Source organism: Glandiceps talaboti, chromosome 7 (genome assembly GCF_964340395.1).
Source record: "Glandiceps talaboti chromosome 7, keGlaTala1.1, whole genome shotgun sequence".
Classification (NCBI taxonomy): domain Eukaryota; kingdom Metazoa; phylum Hemichordata; class Enteropneusta; family Spengelidae; genus Glandiceps; species Glandiceps talaboti.
This window is the reverse complement of record NC_135555.1, coordinates 16,471,246-16,485,576: the sequence shown is the minus strand read 5'-3', so window position 1 is coordinate 16,485,576 and position 14,331 is coordinate 16,471,246.

The following is a 14,331-nucleotide window of genomic DNA, read 5'->3' as shown; positions in this document are numbered from 1 at the left end:
GCGAAGTTTTAGTCTGTGTACGACACCTGCGAGACCTTATCTGACCCCTGTTTAAATACTCTGATACCAATAACGTAAGTCCTTGTGTAATGAATGGTGTTTATCTCGCAATACTGATAGTAAATATATACTTTTTTTTTCTCATTGGCGATGTGATTACTTGATTATTTCATTTTCCTCACTTGATATATGATATACGACCTCTGGCAAATAAATAATATATATATACATGTATATATATATATATATATATATATATATATATATATATATATATATATATATATATATTGTAACACAAATACTGCCCTCCTCTGATGTAAGTTATTGCTTTGTTTTTATGTATGTATGTATGTATGTATGTATGTATGTATGTATGTATGTATGTATGTATGTATGTATGTATGTATGTATGTATGTATGTATGTATGCATGCATGCATGTATGTATGTATGTATGTATGTATGTATGTATGTATGTATGTGTGTATGCATGCATGCATGCGTGCGTGCGTGCGTACGTGTGTGTGTGTGCGTGCGTGCGTGCGTGCGTACGTGTGTGTGTGTGCGTGCGTGCGTGCGTGCGTATGCATGCATGCATGCATGCATGCATGTATGTATGTATGTATGTATGTATGTATGTATGTATGTATGTATGTATGTATGTATGTATGTATGTATGTATGTATGTATGTATGTATGTATGTATGTATGTATGTATGTTATTTTAGCTCTGCGGTAATATAAAACTTATTTCGAATCATAGAGAACGATATATAGGCATTGGTTTTAGGAAGAATATGAAATACCAGCAGATAGAATGTTTTTTTCATGAATCAAAATCAGTTGTTGCGTCTTAATGTAATATTTGAAATATCAAATATCAGAAATAAAGCCTTGCTATTTTTGGAAGTGACGACTGGTCACGTGATCATATGACCTGTTATCAACAAATATGTAGTTAAAGTCGAAGACTATATAAACAAACTGTTCTATCTTTTTAGAATAGCAATTTTGTAACGTTGCTCTTTTAAGGTGCTCTTTTAGTCTTGCCCCAATTTCGTAGTTCAGGCCAGTATTTCAGTTCAGACAATGTGAGAACTCCAGAAATACAGTATACTACAGTTATTTTTAAAGCGAAAAACAAACTATGTCAACTTCGAGTCTGTATTTTTTCTACCCAATTGAACAAGACAAAAGCCACTTCAATTTGAGTATATATTTTTTTAATTTACATATGGTGAGGCGTAAAAAAAATGTGGGGTTCCGATTACATTCAATTTTAAAATAGGTGGGGTAGGTAGATTTTTTTATATATTTTATTATATATATTTTTTCATGTGTGAGTGTCTACAGTTCAGGTTTTCCATTGTTTTTCAAATGGTCTCTGTGTTGTACATTTCTTGAAGTTCCTATCAGATGTACAGCCATTGCAGATTGGAAGAATATTTTTTTTAAGTTGTCAGTTTGCGCACCACTAGTTCTTGCGAGACTTCACGAATTTCGCAATTTTATTACTGTTTTTCTCGAATACGTAAAAAAAAAAGTATAGAGTCGGCGTGAAAAAAACTAGGTGGGGTCGGGTAACCGGAACCAAACAACTTTTTTTATTCGGCCTTACGGTCTACCGTCAACGTCTTTTATGTACTAACAGGTTGGTCACGTCACGTCAGCGGTTCGGCAGGTCGTGCCTGTGGTTTCGCACGTAACATCGCACGTAACGAGTAGACTTTCAACAGCGGGAGCAATTTTAATAATTTGTAAAACTAGTAGTACACGGGTTGGGATCACCAAAGTGCAATGACAGATTTCGTCATCAGTGTTTGTGCCCATGAAACCGATGTGCTTGGGCCACTGAGCACTCGAACATACAGTACTTACGGCCGCGGGCAAGGTCGGTCGGCCGCGTTAATTATAACTTTCTCGAGGTCAACACATGTGAAATAAACATCAGTATACTGTGGGGAAGAATGCAAAACTAGGTACTGTGAATAGGGATATTGAAAATACTTTGATTGAATATACAGGGGTCCTATTTATGCTACGATGTCACGGTGACTAATGCACTGTGGATTATATTGGTGTAAATTTCCCTTTCAGGGTGTTATAAGCTGTTTACTTCATCACAGATGTAGCGTTTATTGTGCTCAGTTCGGATAAGAACTGTATCAATGCGTATTTCCTTTTTACAAGTTCTCACCTTTGCGCCCTTAAACACAGGTGTCACGTATTACACTTTACTATTTGAAGTGTTGTTCACCTCGCCAACATCACGTTGACTAATGCACGTAAGTTAGGCAATTACTAGATTCGTATCAAAGTCGATAAAATAAAGTTTAATTTTTTTAATGCAGCCTTCATGTATACGTGGGTTAATTCGACTCGGAAACATTGCTTAGCGTTACCAATTTCAAAAACTGTTCCCATTTCTTAATATGTGCATTTAATTGACTTTTTTACTAACCGCAATATGAAACTCATTACTCTGAATATTTTGCAAGTATTTTTTTTGCATGCCATCAATTTTTTTTCTACACTTTGAAATAGAAATATGATGCTTAGCAACAAGAATAACAAAATCCAATAATAATGACACCTATTCATCACCTAGGAGGATGAGGATTTATCTTGCATTTGGATTATTAATAAATCCTTAGGCCTAAGATAAAAATGACAAATAAAAAATAAATCGTGTGTTTCCAGTATTACCCGACGAGACCGACCATAGTTTAAACCGCCAAATCTAAACATTTTTTGTAAATATTCAAACAAAAAAGTAAAATGGTAAGAATTTACTTCTATATCCGTGTAAATTTTCTTGTCAAAGTATCTTTGGTCAATTCTTTTTTTTTTTAAATCACGTTCCAGAGAAATCGAATCTTTCAAAAAAATTTAAGTTGAATTTTTACAATACAGTTTGTATATTGTTTACAACACATGTAATTGTCTTCTAATATTACTTTTAGAAAATACGTACATGTCATCAAAATATCACAGAAGTATTGTGACCAACGAATTTCTCGCTTTTGGGTCTAAATAATTTGTCAACAACAACAACAACAACAACAACAACAACAACAACAGCAGCAGCAGCAGCAGCAGCAACAACGACACATGTTTAAACAAATAAAATAAAACTTATATGCTCATCCGATGGTGTCTAAATATCTTAAGATATTCAATTTTGTATGTTCATTCATTTAAAGTTGCAAGTAAGCCCAAGAATCAAAAATAAAAGCACAGAAGGGAGGTGGACAAAAAGTGACGCGTGTTAATAACCAACTACATCACAAGACATTATGTGTGCATAGATAGTTTGATGTTATACGTAGGAGGCAGGAAATTAAGGGAATCCATCTTGACGAAGACGATATTGAATTCAACGTTTTCGAATGAGAAACGGTGTATCATTTCAATGTTTACGTCATACATTTTTCATTAATAGGACATAACATTTTAACGAATTACTTTTCTTGTCCATTTCTGTATATTTTTTTGTGAAATGGCATATCGTGTTGTCGTTCCAGGCTGTTTTGCAGATTGGACGAAACCCTTGCCATGCTTGTGGAGTGTACTAGTGACGTACGTCATGTATACATGTATATCTTTACTAAATGTATTCGAAAAAGTAGCCAAATTTATAAACGTTTATTTTTAGACATACGCCGTACAGTATAACGGGTCGAAATCGTGATCGCGTAGGGGCGCTGAATTTAGGGTGCGGATCCAAAAATCAATTTGATAGGGATTTGTGTACAGGTCCACTAATACGTTTACCCACAGGTGATTCGACACTGTATTTTTGAAGTTTTACTTTAATTTACCCCCTCCCCCCCGCCCCCCTGCCATGTAATATAGGACGGTGTCAAATCAACGCCGGACTTCGGTCCGTGTGATAACGGTCGATTGACAAAGCTACATGCTTCTGTACACGCTTCACCAGTAAATGATCGAATTGGTCATGGGGCTCATGCACGATTCCTTTAACCTGTCGCCTTATGGTTTATGCAACACGGGGATCATGGTAACCACAAGCGCCATATTCAGGGAAGGTCAAATTGATTAATCTTTAAATAGAAGATCGTCATCACCGTTATCGATCTTTGACATGTATAATCAATACAGAGACAATGGTTGGTAGTTGAAGTATCGATGGCACCTTTTATGGTGTGTGTAACCGTAACAATACCACTGAGTGATCATCAGTTCTTCAGCGGGGATTTAAGAAAGAAACCCCGGTAATCATGTGGACGCCCATGCGTACCCATATATCACCTAACCCATTTTCCTTCCCCGACGCAAAACTTACCACCAATCGATATGCGTTTGCTATGTGACAATAGAGACAGGGGTATAAAAATCAAAGACCGAATAACTCAATATCCCCTCAGAATCAAATAACTTTAGCAACATGAGATCATTTTTCCATACACGATAAGCTTAGATTATATGCTTGTGGTTGAGTTAAGCTATTATAACCCACAACTCCGGTAACCAAAGTCAAAGGCAAGCATGGAATCTAAGCTTACCACCTGATTATAGGAACAATCATTTGATCGCTTCCGCCTGCTTCAAGGTTTATGGTCAAAGGTTAGGAAAGGCTCAAAGGTTAAGTTCAACATAGGGTCAAGGGTTAGGTTCAAAGATAGTTCAAAGATAGACAATAGAAAACAGTTTATGTGCAACCTGAAGTATACATTTGTTACGATAATACATGTAATACGCCATGATAATATGATATACTATTATAGTACATAATACATGTAATTAGATCTAATCAAAGAAGGTTCTATATAAGGCTTAAAAATTGTTTGGTTTCGGTTACCCGACCCTACCTACTTTTTCACTGCCGACCCTAAAACTTTTTTTTTTTTTTTACATATTCGCGAAAATTGTGAAGTCTCGCCAGAAATAGAGGATGTTAGAAACTGACACCAACTTACAAAGACAGTCTAAAACTGTTCTTATAATCTGTAATGGCTGTACATCTGATAAGAAGAAACGGCACAATTTCTATGGCCTAGTCAGTACGATTTATCCATTGAAGTAGCCTAGAATAATGTCGCATACGGATTTTTGGCTCTCGCTTTTTTTTCGGTAAGGAAATTCGGTAAGCGATTGTATTTGTTTCTTTTTGTATTTTAATATGAGACATCGACATAAGAAATGCTAATAATGGTTGTCACAGCAACAGGTGCTATGATCACGGTCACTTGTGAGCTAATGTTCTATTTCCAGGGCGATATTATATCGCATATATATATATCGCAACAATGACCGGCAACGGTAATTTTTTTTTTAAATATCGTGTATACCTAATAACGTTATTATTTTGTATTATGATCATCCTGGACTAGAATAATACCATCCTGGAATAGAATATTAGCTCACAAGTGACTGTGGCTACGATACACCAGATAAATCATAACGGTTTGTGATTGCACAGAACTATATGTTCAAAATATGCAGTTTTCACAATGGCGAACAGGACAGAATATAACGTATTATCAACTTTAAAATAATAATGAGAGAGAGAGAGAGAGAGAGAGAGAGAGAGAGAGAGAGAGAGAGAGAGAGAGAGAGAGAGAGAGAGAGAGAGAGAGAGAGAGAGAGAGAGAGGGAGAGGGGGGGAGACAGACAGACAGACAGACAGACAGACAGACAGACAGACAGACAGACAGAGAGACACAGAGGGATTATTACTTTTACAATAGTATGAGATCGCAATGTAAGTTCCTAATATGCATGAAATAAACAAATTAAATGCACAACATACCAGATAAAATAAAACAAAGTCTCTTCTTTGTAACAGTGCAAATATTGCCTCTTCTTTTGGAAGATCTTAGAAGTATTGGAATCAATAAATTCAACAAGGTGGTCTCTAATCATACCATGTGAGTGGAGGACTGGTGTAAATCGTAACGATAACGTATTGTAAATAACACACTACATCCCAAAGCATCCATATATACCCGTATCACAGCCCAATATAGTACCGAAACAGAAATTACTAACGGTCAAGGATGATTTACATCATTATCCAAATCGAAAACTAGCGGAAAAATGTATTTTTAGTCGTATTGCTACTGGGGGATTTTCGAGGACATTAATTTTTATCACTCGCATTGTTTATTTCAATGTCATTTAGTGTCAGTGGCATGGCCTCAGTTAGTGTGGAAAGCACCTTTTACGACTCACAGACAATTTAGCAGGCTAATTTTAATTTTCGATATATAGAAATTGACCAATATTAAAGTTGATCACTTAAACCACCAATTAGAAATAATACATTAGTTTGAATACTATACTCACATTGTGTGTGTGTGTACATAATGTAATTAGTCTAACACAATGAATTCATCAGGTAGCGATACTCCAGAAAAAAATGTCACGACACAGGTAATAGTAATAAATAGCTAAATAAATAAAGGAAGTAATATCACCCCCACCCCCAAATGAATACGGTTCTTTAAGGAAATGAAAAAAATTGATGTCATATTAACTGAAAAGATATGATATAACATGCGGTACTCTCCAGCACCGCTGATGAGTAACACCGACGAATGTTGTCAGATACGCAATGCCCATGCGCAATAGGATGCGACGAGTCCACCACTGTGTATTCTCACTTACACTTTTATGAAGTTGCAAAATTAATTTTATGAATACTTTTGAAAGAAAAAAAATGATGAAAGTTAGATTTTTGGTTCGTTGACATCCTGGTTCATAGTCCCACTGGCATAATTTGTGTCCGTCTCCATGGTGATTAGCCAATCCATGAGCCGGTCACAGGAAGTGTCTAGACGAATGGCATGTACATAATTATGAATATACACAGAAATAGACATGACGTTAGCAATTAAGAACTTTTTGGCGGGTAGAGTGGGGTGTTAGTAATCACAATTTTCCCTGGTACAAGGTTTCGTAAATGATTTTACTAAATGCATATGTGTATGCAAATGAACGATAGGTGCGAGACAATGGCGAAAAGGTACAGGTCTGTGTCATATTCTCTGTAAGTTATTTGATAAACGCTGGAACACGCTGCCAGATTATTGAGGTGCTACAGTCTATTTCACAATACCGTGAAGCTTTCCTGTTTGACACAACCACGCAGAAACCAATAAGAAAATGAGCATGCTACACTTAAACGATGGCAAGATTGAATGAGTACAGTTTCTTGCTACATTTTGTCTTTGAAGTGAAAAGAACTATAATACATGCTAGATGCAGTACTGTAGTGGGTTCGCTACGTCGCTCTCGGTCCTCCGCTAGAGCTTTTGCAAACCCCGTTAGAAAATAAACAGTAAAACGAAAATGTTGAGTCACGCAAAATGAAATATAAAAAAAGAGAACAAAACAAGTATTGTAAATAAAAACAACGCTACAATTATTACAGCTAATAGTATATACATGCCACATACATACATCGAATGAGCAACACCGCAAAGGACATTTTACGCGCCCTTCATCGGATGTCTGATACTAAGAAAAACATTGACGCCAGAATGTCTGTATAGAGTTGTAATACATGTAAATGGTCATTTAGACTAATGTAAATGTAGCAAAAAAAATGCGATCTTGCTATTAAAGTGTGGCATATGCAGTTTCTTTCTGGTTTCTGCGTGGTTGTATCAAACAGAAAAGCCACACGGTATTGTGAAATAGACAGTACATAGTCCTTGCACTTGACATAGCCAACAAACAAACAAACAAACAAACAAACAAACAAGCACACAAACAAACAAACAAACAAACAACGTACAGAGACCATCACATTTGTAAAAGTTTATCCATGGAGATGTATATATACCTCCATGTTTTATCCATAATTATAAGATATCGATCAACCAGCCTTTCATTGAGTTGACTTGATGCTATAGCTATTTTATTACCAGTGATCTTGCCCTTTTTTTTAATTCCCGGTCAAATTCTTGAGATAGTAAACAGCTGAAATGGACCGTCGCTACCATTTCCGCTACAACATATGACAACAATATAGAGATACAAGTCTTATCTGCGACATCGGTGATCAAACCGATAGAGATTCCACTCTCCTTTAAATTATTTCATTGTTATATGTCGATATAAAATAGATGTCTACGTCATAGTGCAAATATGCAAATTGAAGCTACCGTCACAACTTTGTCTGTCTGTCTGTCTGTCTGTCTGTCTGTCTGTCTGTCTGTCTGTCTGTCTGTCGGTCTGTATGTCTGTCTGTCTGTCTGCGTCTGTCTGTCTGCCTGTCTGTCTGTCTGTCTGTCTGTCTGTCTGTCTGTCTGCGTCTGTCTGTCTGTCTGTCTGTCTGTCTGTCTGTCTGTCTGTCTGCGTCTGTCTGTCTGTCTGTCTGTCTGTCTGTCTGCGTCTGTCTGTCTGTCTGTCTGTCTGCGTCTATCTGTCTGTCTGTCTGTCTGTCTGTCTGTCTGTCCTTGTATATACAGACAAATAGACTTAACCCATACAAATTTCTCCCTCTCTCCGTATGACATATTTTGAGCGTTCACTGGACGTTCATAGCCGTTTTTGATCTCGTTTTTGTTCTCATTTATTGCAGATGTGTATAAATGTATACAGACAAATACAAATTGTATCCATATAGACCCGGTGGTGGTTGAATTATGCCTGGGTACTATCGAAAATATTGGTTTAACCAGAAAGCATTAATAGTGATTGTATCAGGTTAAACGCTACATTCGGACACAGAACGAACTCCCACTGACTGACTGACTGACTGACTGACTGACTGACTGAACGGTCAACAAAACTCGTGAAATCACACTAGCGTTAATTTCAAACCTGTTTTTAATGTCGAGGGTCAAGTCGGACTCTGAGTATATTTAAGTCGTAATGTTTTATTATCATCCATCCATCCTGTACAATATGACACATATCTGAAGGTCAGTCTTCAAACCCCACAAGGGTTAAACTCTCCTTTATGTACAGTGGTAGCTGTCAAGTCGAGTTGATACCTTTTTACGTACATACGTAGTATAGTGTCATTTAACGCAGATATAGATCTCAAGAGCCTTACACTCACGTGATTTATTTTGCCTTGGCTGAAATAATGTCAGTTGTTTGTTTGTTACTTGCGTCATCTTTTATGTTCTAATGTGCAAACAAGACATCGCAGCACTTCAGTCAATGGTATGTAGATGTAATTCGGCCAACACACGCATACAAACAATTTGTTTGTTTGTTTGTTTGTTTGTTTATTCATGTGTGTGTCTGCTTGCTTGCCTGCCTACATGCCTTTCTATCTATCTGTCTGTCTGTCTGTCTGTCTGTCTGTCTGTCTGTCTGTCTGTCTGTCTGTCTGTCTGTCTGTCTGTCTGTCTGCCGGCATGTCAGTCAGTCAGTTAGTCTAGTCTGTTTCACTCTCACTCTTTGTATCTCGCATTCACCTCACCACATATTGTCTACACCCATGTAATTCACAAATAATTTACAAAATGTGCCATTAATGGATGTAGATATCGATAATTTCACATATAATCAATAAACAAGATTTTCTCTCCCAATAATACAAAAATAAAAGTTTGAACTCGAGTTCGTTATTAAAGTCACGTGTATTAAAAGAACGTGTATTTAGTTTCATAATTACAAGAAGCTAAGTGTGATTGGCTAGGTCATTGGGAACTCCCTCATTATAATAATATATAAATGCGATTGCATGAATAGTTTTATTAATATGCTAATAATGTGAGCTTACGTGGATGGCCGCGCGTGGCAGCTACAGCTATTGTCAATTTCGCTTTCATCAGCATTCATTATTTAAATAGCGATGACTTCACTGCAATGAAATGTACATGTAACGTTTGCATTATAAGCTTTCAGTTACTCATTATATACCCCAGGGATATGTACAATTTGGATACCTGAACTGGATGACTATGATGTTTCGATCGCGATCCGTGCAGATTTGCGTTGCAAACATTCCGACGACCACACCTAGTTCTCAATGTACACGCTGTGAGGTTCGACACGTCTTCCCTCTCCGAACCTCGTAGCATACACATCCAGAGCTAGACCACACCCTACCTGGGCAGGTGACGCATCGCCGCCATCGTATATAGTTCGACGGTGATTGTCCATTCATCCGAAGCGACAGGGGGAATCACGCATTCTATAAATATCACACGCGATAAGTACTGTTCTTTCATATTATTAGAATGCTTAACTTGTTGCAAAGGCGCCAGCCTTGTACGGTTTAAAAAGTATAACTTGGTAAATTAAAGGTCACCGAAATTCATCCCCAGATTCTTACATTTATAGTGATATCTTAATGGTGGAGCAATTTTTTTACTTTAATAGATTCTGTCTTGGGTATCGTCACGACACTGAGTGTCAGTGGGAGCCATGATCGTGTGTTCTTTTGTTACAATTCAATGAATTGTCTACGGTAACCGTGGAATCTTTGCTCAGATAACAGTCCTGACTGGGTCAATCGCATTACCGGTCAATTACATCGTCATGGCGAATACACATTTTTATCCGTAACACCTTTCATTTAACATGATATGATTATTGCTCATCAGGTTGTGATTAATTGGTGTATAGGGCTTTAAGATTATTGTACACGCAATTTTAATACAACTTACAAGGGCACATCGTGTAAGTATATTAGGTAACGAAAGTAGGCGGGGCACAATTAAATGTCTTTATGTTGGGTTATCATACGATCTCTATAGATTTACGTTCCCGCCTTCCTGTCTGTCTGTCTGTCTGTCTGTCTGTCTGTCTCTCTCTCTCTCTCTCTCTCTCTATTCTCTCTCTCTCTCTCTCTCTCTCTCTCTCTCTCTCTCTCTCTCTCTCTCTCTCTCTCTCTCTCTCTCTCTCTCTCTCTCTCTCTCTCTCTCTCTCTCTCTGTTGCCTATCTTTCACACTATATAGCAAAGTCTATACTACGCAGCATATCTGTTATTGATACCGGAAGCGTTTAGTGACCAAGACCTTGATCGTGTCCGTAACTATTGTTTTGCATTTACCTTCAAGTTCGTCAAAATATAAAAGAGGTCACTTTAAATAACCTCTGTGGAACGCCAAGGTCGTAGAAAGTTCAAATTATACGCTGGTAGCTGAAAATAATGAACGATCGATTTCTCTTTGTCAATTGGTTAAATGCAATTATCAATATCTTCCACAATTATATAATAATTAAATTTGATTGTTTTTCACCAATAACTTTGCTACACACACTCACGACTCTCCCCAAAACACTCACTTAAACCTTAAGTGAAATGCCTTGTCTAATCAATTGTTCAGTGTCTGGTGAAAAGAGAAAGGCAATTTGCGTGGGTATAACAAGGGGTAGGGATTTTCTTGGGCGGCGCATGGGGGGGGGGTGTTGCTCTTGCTAGCGACACGCCCTTACTTTCATAAATATGACAGTGACTTAGCATCACATCCCCATGTGTTGGGACCAAGCTTGGTGACTGGTATGTATGCTCAACTCTGTGGTCAGCAAATTGATCCGTTGATGGGACGGATGAACGTAACGTCGTTGAATTAGTGACGCAATGATGGAATGAATTACCGTATACCAGCACATCGCAGGGTCGTGATAGATTGTCGTGTCAGGAAACGGAACTGCAAGCAATGAATGCATATAAATATAGTTTAATAACCCGCTACTCATCGAAGTCTAATGGCCAGGAGTACATGTACATGTATCTGGTTTCAAATTGTCTAAATTGCATGCTGTAACAATATACAACGATGTATTTTCAAAGTTGAAAGTATACCTCAATCTGATTAAAATCAAAAGTCAATGTAGGAACACGGTTATATTTCCTACATACATGGCAATGCACGTTTATTTCCTTTGTGTATTGTCGCTTGTTTTTGAGGTAGTCTCGGAGATGATCAATTCTGCCATAGATCTTGTTGGAGGGGAACCTCCAAACTGAGATCTACATGATTGTATATGATTCTGCCTAGGAGGCGACAAGCCACTCTGATCGATCAGGCTTAGTTAGTTATTTTTAAGAAAACAAACAAACAAACAAACAAACAAACAAACAAACAGACAGACAGACAAAATAAATAAATAAATAAATAATTGAATGGATGAATGAATGAATGAATGAATGAATAAATAAATAAACAAATAAATATATACTGACAAGCATCAACAAGAAAGTAATTACAAATCATTATCAACAAGAACTACTATGTTTTCCTATATGCAAAATATCCACAATTGTAGATACCCCACTGTGACCATTTCGAATTAGGAAAACATATAGTAATTTTTGTTGTTGATAATGATTTGTAATTACTCTCTTGTTAATGCTTGTCAGTATATATTTATTTATTTGTTTGTTTGTTTGTTTGTTTGTTTGTTTGTTTGTGTGTTTGTGTGTTTGTTTTCGTAAACATAACTATCTAAGCCTGAGTGTCCTGTGCGCTGATTTTAATCAGAGAGCAGAGTGCGTGTGTACTGTGTTAACTGTTCAAGAAAGACTTTAATATCGATGAGAAATTGAATATTTATTTTGGATTTTTACTTTCCTACTAGAAAAACAAAACAAAGTGGAACAACATACAGAAATGTTTACAAAGTTCAAGTACCATGATACATTTGCAAAAACCTAAATAATAGATAAAAAATGTGGATGTTTTGTTATTGTATGCACAGGAAGTGATTAGTAAACAAACTAGGTAAACACTTGTACTCCCAAGTAAACACAACTTGACTCCGGAATCAAAATATTTTTGCATGATCATGATATATGGGGAAGTGATGTACGCATGTACAGACTGGGCGTGACGTAGTAAATACGTCTGTGTTTACACAGACCGTGGTTTTTACTATTAAATGTGACCGTAAACACACATGACCAGGGCAGCAAAGTGTTTACGTACAAATATATGTTCAAGCATCACCATTTTGTTCTGGAAACTTTGTAAAATACAACAAACTTATTACTTTATCTAGACTTTCTCTGTTGAAATCATTGCTACGGTGTTTCTTTACGTTTGAGCTCATATTTAACATGTGGACTTGCACGCAGTCAAAATAGTCTGGATGACCAGAACAGTGGTTTAGCCACACACCACGGGTATAAAATCGTAACGATACTGTATAGGAACTAGACTACAGTCACAAAGACTGTGTCTGATGCCAAGAAACTCAGAGTCTATACTGTTTCGCCATAGACTGTACAGGACTGTACATAACTAGAGCAGATTACTCGTGTTCTGCCTACTAGTACTACGTCAGAGAACGCTATTCAACGAACTGATATACAGTTCCGGGCTGCGCTCAGGACGTGTAAAGTATTTTCCGGCTTTCAACTTAATACAGCCTACCTGGTACAATTACTACAAATCTGCCACGGTATTATCGTGCAGCTTTGGTGATTAACACATACACTGGGCATGCTCAGCGTTTGGTATAGGCCAATCTGATTAAAATCAGATGTTAGATAGGCTGGTTTTCCTGTATTTACCTTTATTCCATCGTTATTGCGTCTTTTACGTGAGTTTTTTTCCCCGGGCGAATGCCTTTCTAACGAAAGAAACTAGAAAGGCATTCGCCCGGGGAAAAAAAAAACTCACGTAAAAGACGCAATAACGATGGAATAAAGGTAAATACAGGAAAACCAGCCTATCTAACATCAGATTTTAATCAGATTGGGTATAGGCTTGACATCATAATAGTTACTTTGGCGAATTTCACGACTATGTATAAATATAAAGGTACGTTGACATGGACGTGTATTTCTGGAAGTCAAAATGAAGAACATCTTGACTTTACCATTGCGCATGCGCACTAAAGTACAGTGGCCGTCTGCTTATAAATATGATATCAACTAAATTTAGCATCAAAATGGTATGCCGTAATTTTACACATGATTTAATGGTTTTGATATTTCAAGATTTAAAATGATTCTTTCAACACTGGACACGTGTGATATTTTTTATCTTTTAGCAAGAAATAAATGCTAATATATCAACAAGGTAAATGCTGTATTGTAATCGCTATCGTATAGCAACAGTCGCCCTCATACAACTTCTTCTCACCTGCCATTACCAATGTATAGGAGATTACAACACGATGCAAGGACATTTTCACTCCTCCCATTCCCTTCAAAAAGATAACAATAACCATGCTGATACAGAGAGAGAGAGAGAGAGAGAGAGAGAGAGAGAGAGAGAGAGAGAGAGAGAGAGAGAGAGAGAGAGAGAGAGAGAGAGAGAGAGAGAGAGAGAGAGAGAGAAGAGAGAGAGAAAGAGAGACAGACAGACAGACAGACAGTAGGTAGACAGTAAGTAGGTAGGTAGGTAGGTAGATAGATAGATACATACATACATACATACATACATACAT